General features: G+C 41.6%; 1 protein-coding gene and 1 pseudogene across 5 annotated transcripts in view; one reads left to right on the forward strand and one right to left on the reverse strand.

Moving 5' to 3' along the window:
- The window catches only part of SORCS1 (sortilin related VPS10 domain containing receptor 1), a 1,028,639-nt gene that overhangs the window by 359,386 nt on the left and 649,965 nt on the right, over nt 1–19,288 (forward strand). The window lies entirely within an intron of this gene.
- LOC143932536 (U6 spliceosomal RNA) lies at nt 17,520–17,616 on the reverse strand (annotated as a pseudogene).

A 19,288-nucleotide genomic window follows, 5' to 3' on the forward strand; every position in this document is an offset into this window, starting at 1 on the left:
TTAGAACAATACTTCCATTGTTGAATTGTCTTTGAAGGCTGTGGTCTCCTGTTCTGAAGACCTTAAATAAATCAACTCAGGACATAGAACTAATCTGAGGAATAAGCATCAACATTTTAGTAACAAAACACATTATATTTTCCTCCTAAAAATAAAACAAACATTAAAGATATTTAACATTTTCTTTCTTAGATATTTTACCAGTGCACTTTTTCTAATACCCCAAAAAAAAATTGTTTGACGTCAAACTAAATGTTACCACGTGGATTTTATGTATGGTATACCATTACTATAAAAAAAACTATTATTCACCATGGTTAAAAATAAGCAGCTCAAAAAAACAAAAACTGATTTTTTATTTTTTTTCCTCTTTGTCGACAGTTATACATCACCATACTGAGCATATTGGAAAACTTCTTCAAAAACAGTCTATGGAAACAAAGATTACCATTAATACACACAAACATGTAAATAAACATTATTAGGAGGTATTTAACCTTTAGGCAATATTATATTTCACACTAATTGATGGTAGTATTACTCCCCGGTACAAATGTACTCTCGTCTATTCTCCTATAGCAGTATTTCCCTTTACCTGGATATTGGAGTGTTAATCTATACTGTTCAATAGAAAAATTGGCTTTACATACATCTCTAATATTAATGTTAAACTCACTAGTCTCATTATCCCAGTAAAATGGAGTTGTAGTCAGCGGATAGCCTTGCTTACCATGCTCTAGCTGTGCCCCACAAATCCAACAGTTGGTCTTGTTTAGCATAAAGGCAGTTACATTAAGTAAGGAGAAATAATGATTTTGATCAACATGTAAAGCAGAGATTAGTGTTGTAAAAACAACATGAGAGTAATACCACCTTCATTCTGCAGGTTCTGTGACCTTTTTTCAATGGCTAGTGTGTATCCAGGAGTCTTTGGATTAGAGTTTCACTGCTGTGTGTGTCACTAGTTGCATCTGAAATGGGCCCTCGTATCTGGGTTCAAGCCCTTTTTCGTATATATTTCTTTGCCACCACCCAATCTCCTGGGTTTAGAGGTATACTGCTGCCCGGCCATAGTAAATGCAAAATAATGCTGACACTCTATGGTAATAGGAACAGAAAAATATGCATTAGCCAAATCAATAACAAATCATGTACCAACCGATATACAGTTGGTTATCCTGGTTCACCCTTTTTTTTTTTTTTTTTTTTTTTAAACTGGAAATAGAGGAGTATTTGCAGGTGAAGTACATTTGGCAACTACATCCTTTTCCAGATATCGGTCAAGTTATAATTGTATCCCTTCTATTTGTTGTGGATTCAGGGGATACTGGGGCTTACGTGGAAGGTGAGCTCCTTCCTTTAGTTTGACATGTACAGGTGTCACATTCAACAATCCAACATCATACCTGTCAATTGCCCATAGAGTTTCAGGTACTTGACTCAAGTCAGGAATGTCAGCTGTATCTACACATTTAGCTAGTAGTATGGCAGCAGAAGCTTGATTTAACACTTCATCAGATAGGGGGGTTGTTACTTTAATTCCATTTGTGACAACACATCCGACCCTAAAAGATTCTCAGGAGTAGATGAGGACACTAAGAGACTAGTAATGATCTCTGTTTGGTTTCTTAATTTCAGTTTAACAGGTTTGGTTTCTTTAAGTGGGCATGGAACTCCTCCCAGTCCAATTCCATTAATTATTTTTCCTCTCAGTATACTAGAAGGTATATTTTCTGCTTTTAGAACCGTTTTGGCCGCCCCAGAATCCACCAAACAGTCAAAATTAACATGTGGAAAATTAGAAAAAGTAAGGGGTACAAAAGCATCTTGACTGTTATTACCTTTGAGAGAAACATCAGTATACATAATTTTCTCAAAAGCTTTATTAGACACTGGTTGGCCTTCTTGTCAATATCTACCCAGGTAAGAGGACTCCCTTTGTTCTAATTCAGGTTCATTTTGAGGTTTAGCTTGATCATTCTTGCAATGTCTGGCATAATGGCCCCTTTTCCGACATTTGTAACACGTCACATTAGAGGGATCATGTTTTCGAGACTTAAAATGTTTTGTATTTTTTTTATGACCTCTATTTTCAGGTATGGTTTCTATAATTATCTGTAAATCAGAGTTAGTGATGGGGACATGCCAGGTGACAGCAGTCCTTGCCCCATCATTTGCTGTTATCGTTTGAGTTCTCACAGGCCCCCAAAAATTTGATTGATTGGCTGAAATAGGGGACATGGGAGGCTGATGTGTTATCACAGGTCTCCCTGATGGGGAGAAAGTTAGAATGTCTGAGATCCTCTCTGCTAGTGGTATAGTAGAATCTGCACCTATTGTTGTTTCTGGATGGGGGGGTAGGGGTGGGGGTGCTGATAAATTATGTACAGCGGAATTGTTTGCTGCCCTTTGATCACTATAGGTAGGTGGGGGTGATAATGTAGGGTATAATCTGCTTACAGTCATTTCAGCAATATTGTCATCAGGCTCTTCAGCACTGTATTCATATAACTTTCTCACAGGGCAGTAGGTTTCTTTCAATCTCGTTTTCAACATGCTTTGACACTGCTGACTTGCACGCATCCATTTATCTAATGCCTGCTTGTCTTTCCTTGTTTTAAAAGTACTTGGATAGTATTTTTTACATTTATTCCAGAACTTAGGGTCAAGCTTCCCTTCTAGAGGTATAAACCCTTGTGTGCCTCTGTTCCATTTCTTCAGGGGACGAACCGTCCCTGCTCCAAAGTTATATATCATATAATCTTTGGCAGACCAGGAAGGGTTCATAATGGGATCACACAGATCCTCCTTTGAGGTGTACGCGGTGGCACAATTCCCCATCTCACACGGTGATGAGACTTCCTGAAGAATTAATCTATTACTAGGTTCCCACGTCACACAGACAGAGTGAACCCAGGTAATAGCAGGAACTGTATTATCTGGCCCCCAAACCTGGCCAAGGTTTTATACCAGACTATACACTGCAGAAATCAGCCACACAGACTGAAAATCAATTAATGAGGTCACATAGGTAGATGAAAAACAGTTCAAGAATGTAAAAAATAAAAATTTAAAAATAAAAATAAAAATAAAAATCTCAAAAGGAGGAAGTTCTAGAGTATAGAATCTGACAGTTATGTTTCCCTAAAGTCTTCTACATCAGCTTATAGGCACTGTGCAGAATAGGAGAGATAGTACTTCTGCTTATGGGGTAGTTTTATGGAGAACTACGCAGACGTGAATAGAAAAATAGAATTTCATTCAAAACTGGTACTATGGTTTCAAGCAGCACTGTTTTTTAAGCAGGCCGTCACCCTCAGCAATAAACCAGGGCCTCACCACACATAGCACCTTATCAGCCACAGCCTATGAATGATCCCTTGAGTCCGAAGACCCGATTCTTGACCTGGCTGGTCACCCAGACGCAGGAAATGCAAAAATCCTAGCTAAGCACACATTGCACCTGAAATAGGGCAAATCATTCACACAGAACACACACTTGCAAGGACAGTAATAAGTACAGATAGTATGGAAAGTAAAAAGAAACATAACAAAATTCAACAGTCAAGGTTCTTGGAAAGAGTACTTCTACATGACACCGACTTACAGAAATAGGCACAGCACAAGGTGAAGTCGCAGTAAGCAAAAAATTAGCTTACCTTTAAGTGAATTCCCAGCTTGTGCTGCTCCATTTCTTTGCAATGTCTGTAGAGTTTCTTTTCCGGCATTCGAAGGACCAATTGATTGGGAACCCAGAGAATTTAGGGGATTCCAATAACATGTTGACTGCTGAACCACATTATAAAAGATGTATTTAATATACAGGCATGTAGCTATCCACAAGCATGGAGAACAAACTTTGTACAGTGCATGGTATACATTCAAATATGTTGTTCTGCCCTAGCTAGGCTAGTCTGACTATATTTATACATTCTAAAAAGGGGGGGGGAAGTCTTGTGCGTCTCTTTGAAGGTCTGATCAAGTTGTAATTGTATTTATATTCACACAGGGATGGTCATTTCGCACCTAGGTGTCACTTCCAGATTCTCTGGGAAAATACCTCTCACAGCTGGGGGTGTGATTGGCATTTCGACACTCTCAAGACAGCTATGAAAACACATCCTGTGTATTTGAAACAAATACACTTGCTTAATCAGAATACATGTTTTTGATAATCATGACAAAATTGTTTATAAATAAATGGCGATTCCATTTACCCGCTCATTAGCAAGCACAGTATTGTTCCTGTGGCATATGTACACCCCCAGTCGCTGCCTCTGTAGCTAAAGGGGGGCAGTTGGGTGGTGGTAAAAATGTGCCTCAGCCACAGTTTTACCGCCCCTCCACTGCTAGTGTGAATGAGCTCCCAAAAATTGCTAAAATCAAACAATCGAGTGTTTTGTTAAGCATAGAGGGAAGTATTATGAAAAACTCTGTTAACCACTTACCGACCAGCCGCCGTGGCAGGTCAGCTCGTTCCTGCAAATCGCCATAGCTGTACATCATCATCCCATAAACAACTATAGGGGGCACACACGAGCCGTTGCACAGCAGGGGAGCTGATGTGCGTGGCCGGTGGCCTGCCACCTGTGATTGCTCCACAGAGAACCAGAATGGGGATCTGTCAATGTAAACAAACAGATTCCTGTTCTGACAGGGGAGTACAGAGTGGTTGTCTGTTCCTAGTGATCAGGAACAGCGATCTCTCTGTACTCCCAGTCAGTCCCCTCCCCCCACAGTTAGAAACACCTCCCAGAGAACACATTTAACCCCTTGATCACCACCTAGTGTTAACCCCTCCCCTGCTAGTGTCATACAGTAATCAGTGAATTTTTAAAGCACTGATCACAGTATAAATTTCACTGATCCCCAAAAAGTATCAAAAGTGTCGATCTGTCCGCCGCAATGTATAAGTACCACTAAAAATCACTGATCATGGCCATTACTAGTAAAAAAAAAAAAAAATGGTATAAATCTATCCCCCTATTTTGTAGCCGCTATAACTTTTGCGCAAACCAATCATTATACGCTTATTGTGATTTTTTTTTACCCAAAAAAATGTAGAACAGTACATATTGGCCTAAACTGATGAAATATATAGTTGGGATATTTATTATAGAAAAAAGTATAAAATATTTTTTTTTTTCAAAATTGTTGATCTTTTTTTGTTTTTAGCACAAAAAATTAAAACCGTAGAGGTGATCAAATACCACCAAACGAAAGCTCTATTTGTGGGAAAAAAAGGACGCTAATTGTATTTGGGTAGAACGTTGGCCTGACCGCGCAATTGTCAGTTAAAGCGGCGCAGTGCCGTATTGTAAAAAATGGCCTGGTCATTAAGGGGAAAAATCTTCAGGGGCTGGAGTAGTTAAAAGAAGACTTTTTTTTTCTTTTAAACATCCATGTGCTTGTTGATCAGAAAGATTCGGCATTCCAAAAACATTTTCTCCGACCACCCAGCGAGATGATAAATGGCAGTCTTTTATACCCAGGACGAGGGATTCGGTTCATACAGCATCCGCCGTCAGTGGCCAATTAGAAACCTATCTCTCCATCATTATCATTGGTACGGTGAGCTTCTATAGCGGCTCTCCTCCCTGTACTCGCTGCAAACTTCATCTAATGATTCTTTCTGCTGCTTTTACCCGATAAGCAGAAAACACTTTTCAAAAGCGCTTCTAAATCATTTTAAGATTTTTTTTTTTGTTGTACTCTGGATATATCTGCATTTTTAATCAGAGGAAAAATCCCTGTTCCAAGTCACACTTCAAATAGATGGTTGTAATGACGTTTTTATCTGTGAACTCCACTAATCCCGGAGGTATGCGGTGCTCTGGGTAAGACTGAAAGAGAATAGCTGATAGTAGCAGAGGGGGGGTGGGGCGAGCTTGCCTCTTCTGCACCACAACTGCGCAGCCCATCAAAACGCCAAGTGCTTTTCCTCCACTTCAAGGCCTTAAAGGCTAGAACGAAATCAGCGTGTTCTGTAAAAGAGTGAGTCAGTACCCTAAAGCTGAACCCCAGCCTTCCCTTGTACCGACTCCTCTCCTGGACTGAAATGCCTTATTCTGATTTCACTGCACACTGTGAGCTTCTCGCAGGTTGATTTACTAAAGGCAAATACACTCACCGGCCACTTTATTAGGTACACCTTGCTAGTACCGGGTTGGACCCCCCTTTGCCTTCAGAACTGCCTTCATTCTTCGTGGCATAGATTAAACAAGTTGTTGGAAACATTCCTCTGAGATTTTGGTCCATATAGACATGATAGCATCACGCAGTTTCTGCAGATTTGTCACCTGCACATCCATGATGTGAATCTCTCATTCCACTACATCCCAAAGGTGCTCTATTGGATTGAGATCTGGTGACTGTGGAGGCCATTGGAGTGCAGTGACCTCATTGTCATGTTCAAGAAACCAGTGGTGAGATGATTGGAGCTTTGTGACATGGTGCATTATCCTGGTGAAAGGAGCCATCAGAGGATGGGCACACTGTAGTCATAAAGGGATGGACATGGTCAGCAACAATAATCAGGTAGGCCGTGGCCTACTGGTAAGACTGGGACACCTTGCCGATCCCTGTCCAAGTCTAATGCTGTGTACACGCGATCCGAATTTCCGACAAGAAAACCGTGGATTTTTTTTTCCGAAGGATGTTGGCTCAAACTTGTCTTGCATACACACGGTCACAAAAATGTTGTTGGAAATTCCGAACGCCAAGAACGCGGTGACATACAAGACCTACGATGAGCCAAGAAAAAGGAAGTTCAATAGCCAGTGCGGCTCCTTCTGCTTGATTCCGAGCATGCGTGAGCTTTTGTGCGACGGACTTGTGTACACATGATTGGACTTTCCAACAACAAGTGAAGTTATAAATTTTGAGAACCTGCTCTCAAACATTTGTGTGCAGAAATTCAGACAGCAAATGTTCAATGGAGCATACACAAGGTTGGACTTTCCGACAACAAGCTCACATCGAACATTTTTCCGTTAGAAATTCCGATCGCGTGTATGCGGCATTAGTCCATAGGGTTCAATATTGATTTGGTTCATCGTTTTCAGCTATAATAGCTTCAACTCTTCTGGGGAGGCCCTCCACAAGGTTTAGGAGTGTGTCTATGAGAAGGTTTGACCATTCTTCCAGAAGCGCATTTGTGAGGTCAGGCACTGATGTGGACTAGAAGACCTGGCTTGTGGTCTCCGCTCTAATTTATCCCAAAGGTGTTCTATTGGGTTGAGGTCAGGCCAGCCAAGTTCCTCCACCAAAAACTCACTCATCCATGTATTTGTAAACCGCACAGAATTATCTGCAAATTCTGCACCGCATCAAGCGAGCAGCTGAGTCGCCCCTTAATGTACCACTAACCTCCCGGGCAATACAAGTGCTCAATGACTCCTGATGTGTAGATGGCAGGTGGAAAGCAACCCCTGATCCACCCTCCTGACTGTATGCTTCTCCTCCCTCACTGCCAGAGATTCCAGACACTAGGCACCTTCTCCAGGCCAACAGCGAGGGGACATAAGCAGAACACACTCTCATTATCTCCACATACTAAGAAATGCTTACAAACTTTTTGAAAAGGGAAAGAGGGATCCATATTAGCAAAAGTATGTGGGCATAGGACACACCCCTGCCATGCCCCCTTAAAGGATAATTGTCAATGCAGCAATTTAGAAATTGGATAAATATTTTAGCACTGGGAAACATGTTTTGAAGCATAAAAAATGTGCATTTCATATATAACTATATAGATCAGACCAAAATGAAGGATACATTAGGAGGAAAGAGGGACTTTGTTCCAAGTCAGGGACAGTCCCTCAAAATCAGGAACAGTTGAGAGCTATGCACTAGAATGCTGGCCAATGAATACACTCCAAGGCCAAAATATACATAGCTCCCAACTGTCCCTGATTTGGAGGGACTGTCCATGATTTGGAACAATGTCCCTCTTCCCTCCTCATTTGTCCCTAATTATTCTCTGATCTATATGTTTGTATATAAAATGTTTCATCTTTCAAAAAGTGCTTCCTATTGCTCAACCTTTCATCCAGTTTTTAAATTGCTGCATTTGTAAATTTCAAAAGCCATTATATAAAGGAATAGTAGTGACAAAAGACCACTTGTGAGTTTAACTTATCAGTTTATTTGTATAATTCTCCTTTAGGCTGGGTTCACACCACAGCGATGCGGGAACGCTGCGAATCCGCAGCGTTTTCCCGCATCGCATGACTCCTGCCGGCAGTTCACACTGCCCTATGCGAACGGCTGGGAGTGGCAATGAAATGTTAATGACACCCCCAGATCCGTCCGCATATCGCAGTGCGATCTGCAGACTCACACCATGCGATCCGATTCTGCTGCGGACCAAAAAAAGGGTCCCGTGCGAGTTTGCTGCGGGAGCGATGCAAATTCAGCCATACTATCTGTATGGCTGAACTCGCATCGCTACGGAGATCGGATGTGATTTGCACTGCAGTGCGGTGCGAATCACATCCGGATCTCCCCCCGCAGCAGTGTGAACCCGGCCTTAAGGAGGCATGGCAGGGGGTTCCCTATGCCTACATGCTTTTGCTAACAGATGTCCCTCCTTCCCATCTCAGAAAGTTGGGAGGTATGGAAATAGTTTTACTGAACATTGTGCAACAAATTCAGTCTGGACAAGGCACGACTCTTCATAGCATAGTTGTGCAATAGATCCTGGCACAAGCCATCTAATTGATTACAGCCAGCATGTAAAAACAATTATGCTTGGGCCCAGGTTCTAAGACCACGTAACCTTCCCCTATCGTGTCCTTTGGGGGACCTAGCAAAGACCTTTTCTATCCCAGGAGTAGTCCAGGCCTAGGGGGATTCTTGTTACCTAGCTTCTTCTTCTTCTGTCTGTGGGTGCATGGGTGGGGGTAGAAGCACACATTGTCTTCCCTCCTTCATCTTCCTGCTTCGAGGGCTCCAGGCCCAACTGCACTCCCAGTCCTAGAACTACCCACCTAATGGGACTCCTTCCAAGGAAGGGATCTCACTTAACTGGGAACGCCACCTGCCTACATGCTTACATTGCATAAAGAAGCACAGAGACCAATTGTCATCACTGGGTCAAAAATACATTTTGTAATAAAAAGGTTTTATTTCAAAATGTCATGAGCATGTTAATGAAGAACCAGGGAAGGCAAAATACGAGCAGATTAAACATCAGCTTTAAAGTGTATGTAGACTCTATCAATGCACTTCTTTTATTTGCTCCCATTTGTTCTGTGGAATATACCATTGAAAGATCTCTGTTAGATTAATTTTCTAAGTGCAAAACATACCTGTTGATTTTGCCAAAGAATCTTGTGAGCTGATGACTTCCTGGAGGATATAAAGGATGTGTTATGGAGACAAGGAGGATTTAAAGAGATGATGGGGTGAGGGGGCAAGGAGAGGCTATGTAGATGGGCAGATGGAGATGAGGAGGAGTTATGGAGATGAGGAGGGATTATTGTGGTGACAAGGAGGGGAAGGAGATGAGAATCGGGGAGGGGATGAGGTAGAGTTGTGGCCATAATAAGGAGGGGTTATGGAGAAGAATTTTCACCTTACAGTGGTGGTTCCTCCAAAATTCCACCCAGATCCTTGGCCAATACAGACAGCTAAAAAGAACATCAGTGTTATGCTGATGGCTTTGCCAAGTGATGTTGACTCTGGAACAATGTAGGCACCATCACATTGAGTGTCCCAGATCAAGCAATCACTAGTAAACTGTGAAGGCAACCCAGGGTTCCATGGAACTCTATTTGAGCATGACAGCTCTACAGCTTGGTAAGCTTCTTTAGTTTCATAGACGATCTTCCTACATCATGTGTCATTAGATTACACACGGTTGTGAGCATGACATTTTAATCTCTATAGAGAAAAGAGATAATCCAAGACATTATAAAGATCTCAGTTTTTTACTTTGTGCATTAGCCATGTCATTTATTTTTTTTACATTTTTGTAGATCTTGAAATTATCAAGGTTCCGGTAAGTTAACGTCAATGAGCAGTTGTACTAATAAAGAGTTTTATTTTATTCCAGTTGTTGGTAAAGTGATTGGTGTTTAATCTGGTGTAAGAAACAGGCGTGATTTGCACACAGCTGTAAATAATTAGCACCGGGAGCAACGAACACTCCGTATTCATTTTATCATTAAAAATGCGTCCACAGTGATTTTTACGCTCGGGTGAATTATTTCCTTGAACGCCTAATGTGCACCCTTTTCTCTCCGGGTCTGTGCACTAAGCATTTCTCTTCCATGGATTTAATTGAGAAAAGTTGCTGACTGGAATTGGAAAGTCCCCAAATCTTGCTCGCCCGCCCAGATCCTTGGTGCTTTTGATGTCTTTGAATCCCTGTGCCAGACTCTGTGTGTGACGAGTCTGACGATGCACGAAGCGGCTCCTGACTTATTCCTCAAAGAGCTCCTTCTGAAAGCAAATACTCTTTACTTCTCATAAGCATTTCTTCAAAGGTTAAAGGGTCAGTTCTCTTAAAAGTCATCTATTAGATAAAAGTGGAGCTGGGTCAGCTGAGTCACATACCTTACTTCTCATATGCCTTAGATGCTCCAATAGTAAGATCTTCTTGCCATAATTCTCAGATCTATTGCTGTCCACATGGGAGTTTTGAGCATCCTCATCAATCTTTGCATGTTCCAGCTTCTCCCTTCTCCTGTTATATTCTGCATAACATAAAAGAAAAATCTAGCAAGGATGGTGGGAGACCCCCATAATGGGCACAGTAGGTGTACAGATTTGGGAACTCAGCACAGGGATGGCAGAAGCACCTCATGGTGAACACAGCAGGTATAAAGACCTGGGAACTCACAGAAATGATAGTGGAAGCCCTTCATAATGAGCATGTTAGGGATGTAGACCCGGGAGCTCAGGGATGGTGGTAACAACCTAGGGAAAGTGGGGACCCGTCATAAAGGGCACAGCAGTTATACAGAGCTGGGAACTCAGTACAGGGATAGTGGTAGCCCCTAATAATGGGCACAGTAGATTTTCAGATTTAGATATTCAGTTCAGGGATGATGGGAACACCTTCTAATGAGCACAACAGCAGTTGTGCAGACCCAAAAACTCAACTCAGGGATAGGTGGACGCAGTAAAAATGAGCAGTGTTCAGACCCAGGTATGGCATGATCCCACTATAAGGGGCACAGCAGGTGTACAGACTGTAAATCAGTTCAGGTATGGAGTGAACCCATTATAATGGGCAAAGTAGGTTTGAAGATCCAGGAGATCTCACCAATAAAGTCCTGCGGTAGAAAAGAAACAACCAATCCATGTACCTCTCACCAAATACAAAAATATAAATTTCAGGTGGACTTGCCCTTTACTTTGACAGCTGTTGGCAGAAGCTGATTTTACTCAAGGCAAAAATGCCTAGAGCATTTTATCAGTTGGTGAAACCTTTACATTACATAACTGTGCTGAGTTTTCAGTTTTGGAAATTCTGCAGTACAAGCAAGTTTCAGATTATACATATACCTGTATAACATTAAAATGTGTCTCTAATGTTAAAGCCCAGTCTCAGTTTAACATTTTTATGTATCCCCCTCCCCCATTGTTGAAAAAAAAGGTGTTTAATGCACTACTCTCCATGCACAATGCTGTCTCATTTGTCCTCTGCTACTGGCTGCGACTCTTCTTCTTGGTTGAATGGCGCATCACATTACTTAACTGCTTCCCAAGAAACCTGGCTGTCAATGACTCACCACCCGGAGGATGCATCATCACACAGCCTGGGATCCCAGTGCAATGCTATATTGAATGGACTTCAGACAAAACCATTCTATGGAGCAAAGAGGACCACCCAAAGCCAATGCTAGGGAAGAAGAGGAAGGACCTTGCCTGTCACGTGGCCCTAGAACAGCGTTTCTCAAACTTTTTTCAGCCAAGGCACCCTTTAAGATTATGAACGATCTTGAGGCACACTCCAAACTTATGGAAAGTCTTGAGGCACCCCAATCTAAAATGTAAAAACTATTCTAATAGTTTCACATAATGCAGCAATATCAATACACATAGGACACCCAACATTAGAGGTGATTTATTCTTCCAGTGCAAATACACTTCTGCAAAATGGTACTGACTCATTTTCCAATGTTTCTCTTCTCCATCACTTGGCTAATGAGACCCCAAAGCTGATGGAGAGAGGCAAAAGAGGGTCAAAGATGATATGCAGGCAACTGACATCCTCCTTATCAACTGATGATGTCATTGGTTAATTAGGAGGTTGGCAGCTAGAAGGTTGTAATGTGTAACTAACACCCACTGGCTGTTATACACTTTTGGGCCAATTTTTAGCCATTTTGCCAAGGCACCCCTGAAGAAACATCAAGGCACCCTAATTGAAAAAGGCTGCCCTAGAACACAGTTGGAAATGAGGAATGTATGCCTTAAATTATTTTAAATAGGTTAAAGTGGGGGGGGGGGGGCAGAGAGGGTGGGGGAATAGGGGCGTGAGTAAGGTCAACCTGGAAATTATTGTCAGCCATGAGAGTCCACTTTGGATCACACCCTGTACAACTGTTAGCTTGGATTTTCTAAATCCTTTTTTCTTGACCAAAAATCAGCCGGGGCCTAGAAACATAAAGAGTATAGAAATAATAATAATGAAATCAAGGGCAATCTGTTACCATGAGATTGGAGGATGAACCATGTACTGTAAGTCCCCTGTGTATAATATACGGAGCAGTCATATTCCAAAGGGCAAAAGAAGAGCTTTCATCACCATTAGTAAGAAAGAGCGCTCAAGCTCATTGTACTTCCACCATAATTCTAAACCCCATATAGCCAGTGCTATGAGAACCCTCACTTATAAAAAATAAATAAAAATTATTGAACAACAACTTACAGCCAACATAATTGACTTAAAGTGTTACCAAACCCGCAACAGTAAAATCAGTGTGTATTTGCAGTAAAGCATGCTTTTTATACTCACTGTGGAATCTAAGGGGTTAATCCTGAGCATTTTGTAAAAAGGCTGTTTGATCCTGTCTTCTCTGATCCTCCCCTTCTTCCACAGTCCCCAACCCATCTCCTTATAGGACAGAGCCTTAGAGACACTTTGCACAGGCTCAATTTGGTGTGTATTGCTAGAGAGTTTATTTTATTTTTTTAAAGGATGCATGTGATCAGTACAGGGCCAATCAGCACTGTCCAGACAGATGATCAGGGGTCATGCAGCCTCATAGGAGCAACAGAGGAGAATGAAAACTCCTCCTACAACTTGAACAAGTGTTTGGCCGGACACTAATAGAAGTCACAAGGCTGCTTTATACCGCTGACGAGAAAAGGTATTTAGCAGTTTATATTTAATAAATTAATTGTATTTCCATGTTCTGTGTACTGTGGGAGACCAGCTATAGTGAATACAGGGTCCTGGGTTTAGCAACACTTTATGTTGTTGTGAAGAGGAGTTTGGTAATTCTTATTCTTTCACTTTTTTTTCTGTTCAAAAGTTTTTTTTTATATTTAAGGATTTTTGTAGCGCCAGATATATGTGGTTTGGAATTAAAATGTATTCATATAAGTAAATGATGTGAATCTGCTGGCTCCAACATTTTGGGAACCTGTAGCTACCAATTTTTTTTTAATGACCTTATTTTTTTTTTTATAATTGTACATTTTCTCAGTATAAACATTTGATATGTTTTCTGTTTTCTATTGTGAATAAAATATGGGTTTTTGAGATTTGCACATCATTGCAATCTGTTTTTACGTGGATTTTGCACAGTGCCCAAACCTTTTTGGAATTGGGGTTGAACTTTAAATATGTTATTATTGTTTTTATTGCTATTGGTGTCCCCTTTGGTGAGATTCCCCTTGATTGCTATGCTGGTGATATGGGACATGCTGGGACCTGAGCATAAATCAACAGAGGCTGCAAAATTTTTGAATCAGCACCATGGACAGCTCACAACATACTACCTCTTACTATCCATTAAAATGGAAGTAAACCCTTCCAAACAACTTTGACCTACAGGTAAGCCTAGATTAAGGCTTACCTGTAGGTCCAAGTAATATCTCCTAAACCTATATGGTTTAGGAGATATTTGCCCGAAAATGGGCACCGCTGTCTACGGCGCATGCGCCGTAGACAGCGGCGCGCATGCGCACTAAATGCGGCAAGTCCAAGAATGGATTTGCCAAATTTGTCGACTCCTGTGCGCATGCGCGGGAGTGACGTCATCGCGGCCTCGCCGTATGACAGCGGCGGAGCTGCGAGGCGCGACTCCCGTGCGCATGCGCGGGAGTGACGTCATCGCGGCTTCGCCGCTGTCATTGGTCGGAGCTGCGAGACGCCACCAGCAAGATGGACGCGGCGGACTACAGGGATCAGCGGCGACTTCGCTGGCTCCTGTGTCAGGTAAGTGACACATAATGAGCTACTATGCGATGCATAGTAGTCCATTATGCTTTACCTTTGCAGGGAAAAAAAGAGGAAGTAAACCCATCAGGGTTTACTTCCTCTTTAAGAGCAGTGTTTGCTTAAAGTGGAGGGCCACTAAAAAAAAAAAAAACAATTGGCTAAAAATGTTTTTTTTTACTTACCAGAAATGCCTGTTGCTAGGCAGATCGTCCTAATCTGCCTCTTCCTATTCCGCAGTGATCTTCTGTCTTCTCACGTCGTCTTCTAGTGAATGAGGCACGGTGTGTTCTGGGAACTGTGTGTTCACAGCGCGCCCCATTCACAAAGTGCTGCTCGACTCACGCATGCGCAGTAGGAAATGGGCAGTGAAGCTGCAAGGCTCCACTGCCTGTTTCCCTTAGTTGGAATGGCGGCGCCGGGACCCGAGAGCCAAGGGATGGTCGGCCTCGGGCAGCCGACATCGCAGGCACCCCGGACAGGTAAGTGTGCTTATTAAAAGTCAGCAGCTACAGTGTTTGTAGTTGCTGACTTTTACATTTTTTTTCCCGGCTGGCTCTCCCCTTTAAAGTGACTCAGTCATGAGAGATGTAGAAGGAGGCCGCCAGTGCGTGCCTCCTTCTAAATATAGACATGCTACAGGAGATAGTCAGAAACTATAGACATGCTACAGGAGATGGCCAGAGACTGCAGACATACTACATGACATCGTCAGAGACTGCAGACTTACTACATGAGATCGTTAGAGACTGCAGACATACTACAGAACATGGTCAGAGACTGCAGACTTACTACAGAAGATGGTCAGAGACTGCAGACATAGTACAGGAGATGGTCAGAGACTGCAGACATACTACAGGTGATGGTCAAAGGCAGCTTACATGGTATATGAGATGGTCAGAGATTGCAGACATGGTTAGGAGATGGTCAGAGACTGCAGACATACTACAGAAGATGGTCAGTGACTGCAGACACAGTACAGGAGATGGTCAGAGACTGCAGACATTCTACAGTAGAAGGTCAGAAACTATAGACATAGTACATGATATGGTCAGAGACTGCAGACCTACTACTGGAGATGGTCAGAGACTGCAGACATATTTCAAGAGATGGTCAGAGACTGCAGACATACTACAGGAGATGGTCAGAGACTGCAGACATATTTCAAGAGATGGTCAGAGACTGTAGACCTATTTCAAGAGATGGTCAGAGACTGCAGACATATTTCAAGAGATGGTCAGAGACTTCAAACATACTACAGGAGATGGTCAAAGATTGCAGACATACTACAAGAGATAGTCAGAAACTCTAGACATGCTACAGGAGATGGTCAGAGACTGCAGACATGGTACAGGAGATGGCCATAGACTGCAGACCTAGTACAGACATTTCTTGAGACTGGAGACATGCTGCCAGAGGAAAACCATGTTTCGTGAAAGCACTTCCAACACAGCCCTTTTGTAAATCCCACTTACACTACTTAGGTCTGCCATGGCCACACAACAAGTACCAAAGGGCCACAGCCATTCCTCGCATTATTTCCAAAATGAAACGTAATGATTTAAGCACATAATATGAAGCGTCGCCCCTTATTTAACAAAATCTCTTGTAAAGAGTCTGCATTGCATAATTTACACATTACATTTCCCCGGAGAAAACATTGATTTTCCGTTTCTGGGCTTGAAGCGCAATTTTAAATTACAAGCGTAACGCATTCCCCCTCACATCATTGCTGGCACAAGTCTATGCAGCTAATGTGGAAGACACCCATATCATTGACATTTAACACTCTCTCCAGTAATGTAATTTGCTGCAAAGTAAAGTGGTGAGATTAGATTGCGGTGTGCGTGGTGCGGGGGGGCGGGGGCTAAGGTGAGGAGGGGATTTTTTCTGATGGACCGATACTGGACTAAGTATTCTCATAACACGCAGAGCCATTATATTGGACATTACCTCTCGGAGTCGGCTGGAACACTCCACAAATGCACGCATTAAGTGTTAGTACCCAAATAACAAAGTTATTATATTCGACGTTCTGCTCGGTATATTAGCATACAAGCCGTAAAAGAGATCTCTGAAGTAATAAAAAACTTTACAGTTTCTTATGTATATCGCTATTTTTTTCTTTTCTGCGTTACTTTAACCACTTCGCATCCGGGGCAATTTTTACATTTTTCACGCACATGTTTATGTGGAACCAAACGGTCTCAATCAACATAGGCTATTTTAATTCTTACCCTGCTACCCTTAATAAATACAGTAGATAGGAAGGTATATTATATTTCTTGTTCTAAACTTTTTTTTTTTTTTTTTTACATTCCTTCAGTCGGTTCCTGGTTTTTGGCCTTGGCCAAAATGATGTCATACATCCCAGGAGTCTTCAAGAGGGGAGGAGTGCCCAGTACCTGCATGCTTGGGCTAAGGGCAGATGGATTCCAGGAAGTAAATGCTACATAAATGATCTGCCCTTACTCAAGATGGCCTCAGCTTTGCTAGGTGGCTTTTTTTTAACGGCTTTACGCCTAAGGGTAAAGCAAATCTAAATGCACAATTTTGAAACTTTGACATGTGTTAGTAAAACCGTACATATCATCACAACTACTTTGTGCATCCAGTTGGATTATGCCTCTTTTTTTCAGGACAAATTTAGTTTTTTTTGGTGGTAAATGGTAATGGATATCTCCCTTTTTATTTCAATGTTTTTATTGAAAAGAACATTTTGTAGATTTAACATACAAAATGCATAGTAAACAAATACAAAATAAAAGAAGTATATGTGATATAGGGTACAAAACATGTGCCAAATTGAAGAAATTATGCAAAAACATATCTTGATATATTACATACTTTTAGTAAACCGGTTTCAAAAAATGTTACTACTAAATGTTAACTTGTAGGTTACATTGCCGGAATACTTCCCAAGCCAAGCTGCAATATGTACTTTTCATGTCCAAGTGCTAATTGGTTTTCCAGAGCGTCAAAACCCGGTCCTGCCCCACACCCCAGGCGCCCTAATAGGAACACACTGCGCCCAACGCCTGGAGCGGCCAGGTCATTTTTGTCGAAGTTGTACAAAAGTATCCAATTACACTCTCCTATCTGTTCATATTGGTATTGTACCAAAAACATGGAACGCTTCACGAATTTGCATGTCAGAGGCCATGCTAATCTTCTCTGTATCATTCCAATTATAGTATATGTCCTGCCGAAGCGAGGACATCTCCTAATTTTTTTTAATAACAAAGGAAAACTGTCCGAAAGCAGTAAAAAAAGAAAACAAAAAAAAATGTAGCTGTATATTTCTTGCTACTATCATACCCTTCCACCAAAGGATACGCCAAATTAAGTTCTCCTGCTCTTGACGATCGCAGTGATACTACATATGTATATGTTAGTTATTATTTGTACCCATAGTACAGCCCAGAATGTGCATTTTGCTATTTTTTTACTACCTAAGACTCCATTCACATATATGCGGCCGCAGTTTTAGTACGGGAGTCCAGTGCGGTTCTGTTCACCTGTTCAGGTTGAATTCAGGTGCAAAAAATAAAAATAAAAAATACACTAAAATTATTTTTAGTGCACACCAACACAACATAATACCCATTATCCTTTTGAGTCAATCGATACCAATCATGTCAGGACCCAAAATGTTATGCACCCAGGGGCGGACTGACAACTCATGGGGCCCCGGTAAATAACAGAAGATTGAGGGGTCAATAGGAGAATATGGGGCCCCCAGGCAATAGGAGATTATGGGGCCCCCAGGCAATAGATTATGGAGCCACATGGTATACACACACGCACACACACACATACAGTATACACACACAGACACACAATATACACACACAGTATACACACCCAGAATACACATACACACACTGAAAAGGTACTGGAGAGGGGGGGGCAGCTATAATCTTCGGATTTAAAAAAAAAACACAGATTTTTACATACTGTCCCTGCTTTTATTGAGGCTGGCAACCCTGATGGGGCCCCTTAGTGGCATGGGGCCCTTGGGCACTGCCCGAATGGTCAGTCCGCCCCTGTATGCACCTGTGCTAAAAGACTATGGTACCCAAACTTTTCATTGGTGACTCTTTAAAAGTCCCTAAATGGTAATCGGTTTATAGTTAATTATGAATTGTGGCCCCTACAATGATTGCTTTCAGTCCGACATTCACAGTGATACCTCACATGTGTGTCAATATGTATCTACAGTTGTGTGAAAAATGATTTGCCCCCTTCCTGATTTTTTTTTTTCATATTTCTCACACTTAAATGATTCAGATCCCCAAACTAATTTTAGTAAATCCAAGATGCAGTTTTTAAATTATTATTTCATTTATTAAGGGAAAAAAAGCTGTTCAATCCTGCCTGGCCCTATGTGAAAAAGTAATTGCCCCCTCCCATGCTGAGTCATGAATGAACTGTTATTAACCACAATTTTTTGGAAAGCTGAGATAAATTTCACTTGCCACACCCAGACCTGATTACTACCAGACCTGTTGAATCAAGAAATCACATAAATAGAAGCTGTCTGACAAAGTGAAGCTTGCTAACTGATCACAAAAAGCCACACATCATGCATGCCACAATCTAAAAAAAATTAAGAATAGATTAGAAACAAAGTTGAATTAAAACAATTCTGCAAAGAAGAGTGGGCCAAAATTGTTCCACAGCAATGTGAAAGACTCATTGCCAGTTATTGCAAACGCTTGACTGCAGTTGTTGCCGCCAAGGGTGGCGCAACCAGTTATTAGGTTTAGAGGGCAGTTACTTTTTCACATAAAGCCAGGCAGGTTTGAACAGCTTTTTTGCCTTAATAAATAAAACCATCATTTAAAAATTGCTATTTGTATTTACTCTGGTTATCTTTGTATAATTATA

Source organism: Lithobates pipiens, unplaced genomic scaffold (genome assembly GCF_037356315.1).
Source record: "Lithobates pipiens isolate NorthernLeopardFrog02 unplaced genomic scaffold, aLitPip1_a1.2 Scaffold_25, whole genome shotgun sequence".
Classification (NCBI taxonomy): domain Eukaryota; kingdom Metazoa; phylum Chordata; class Amphibia; order Anura; family Ranidae; genus Lithobates; species Lithobates pipiens.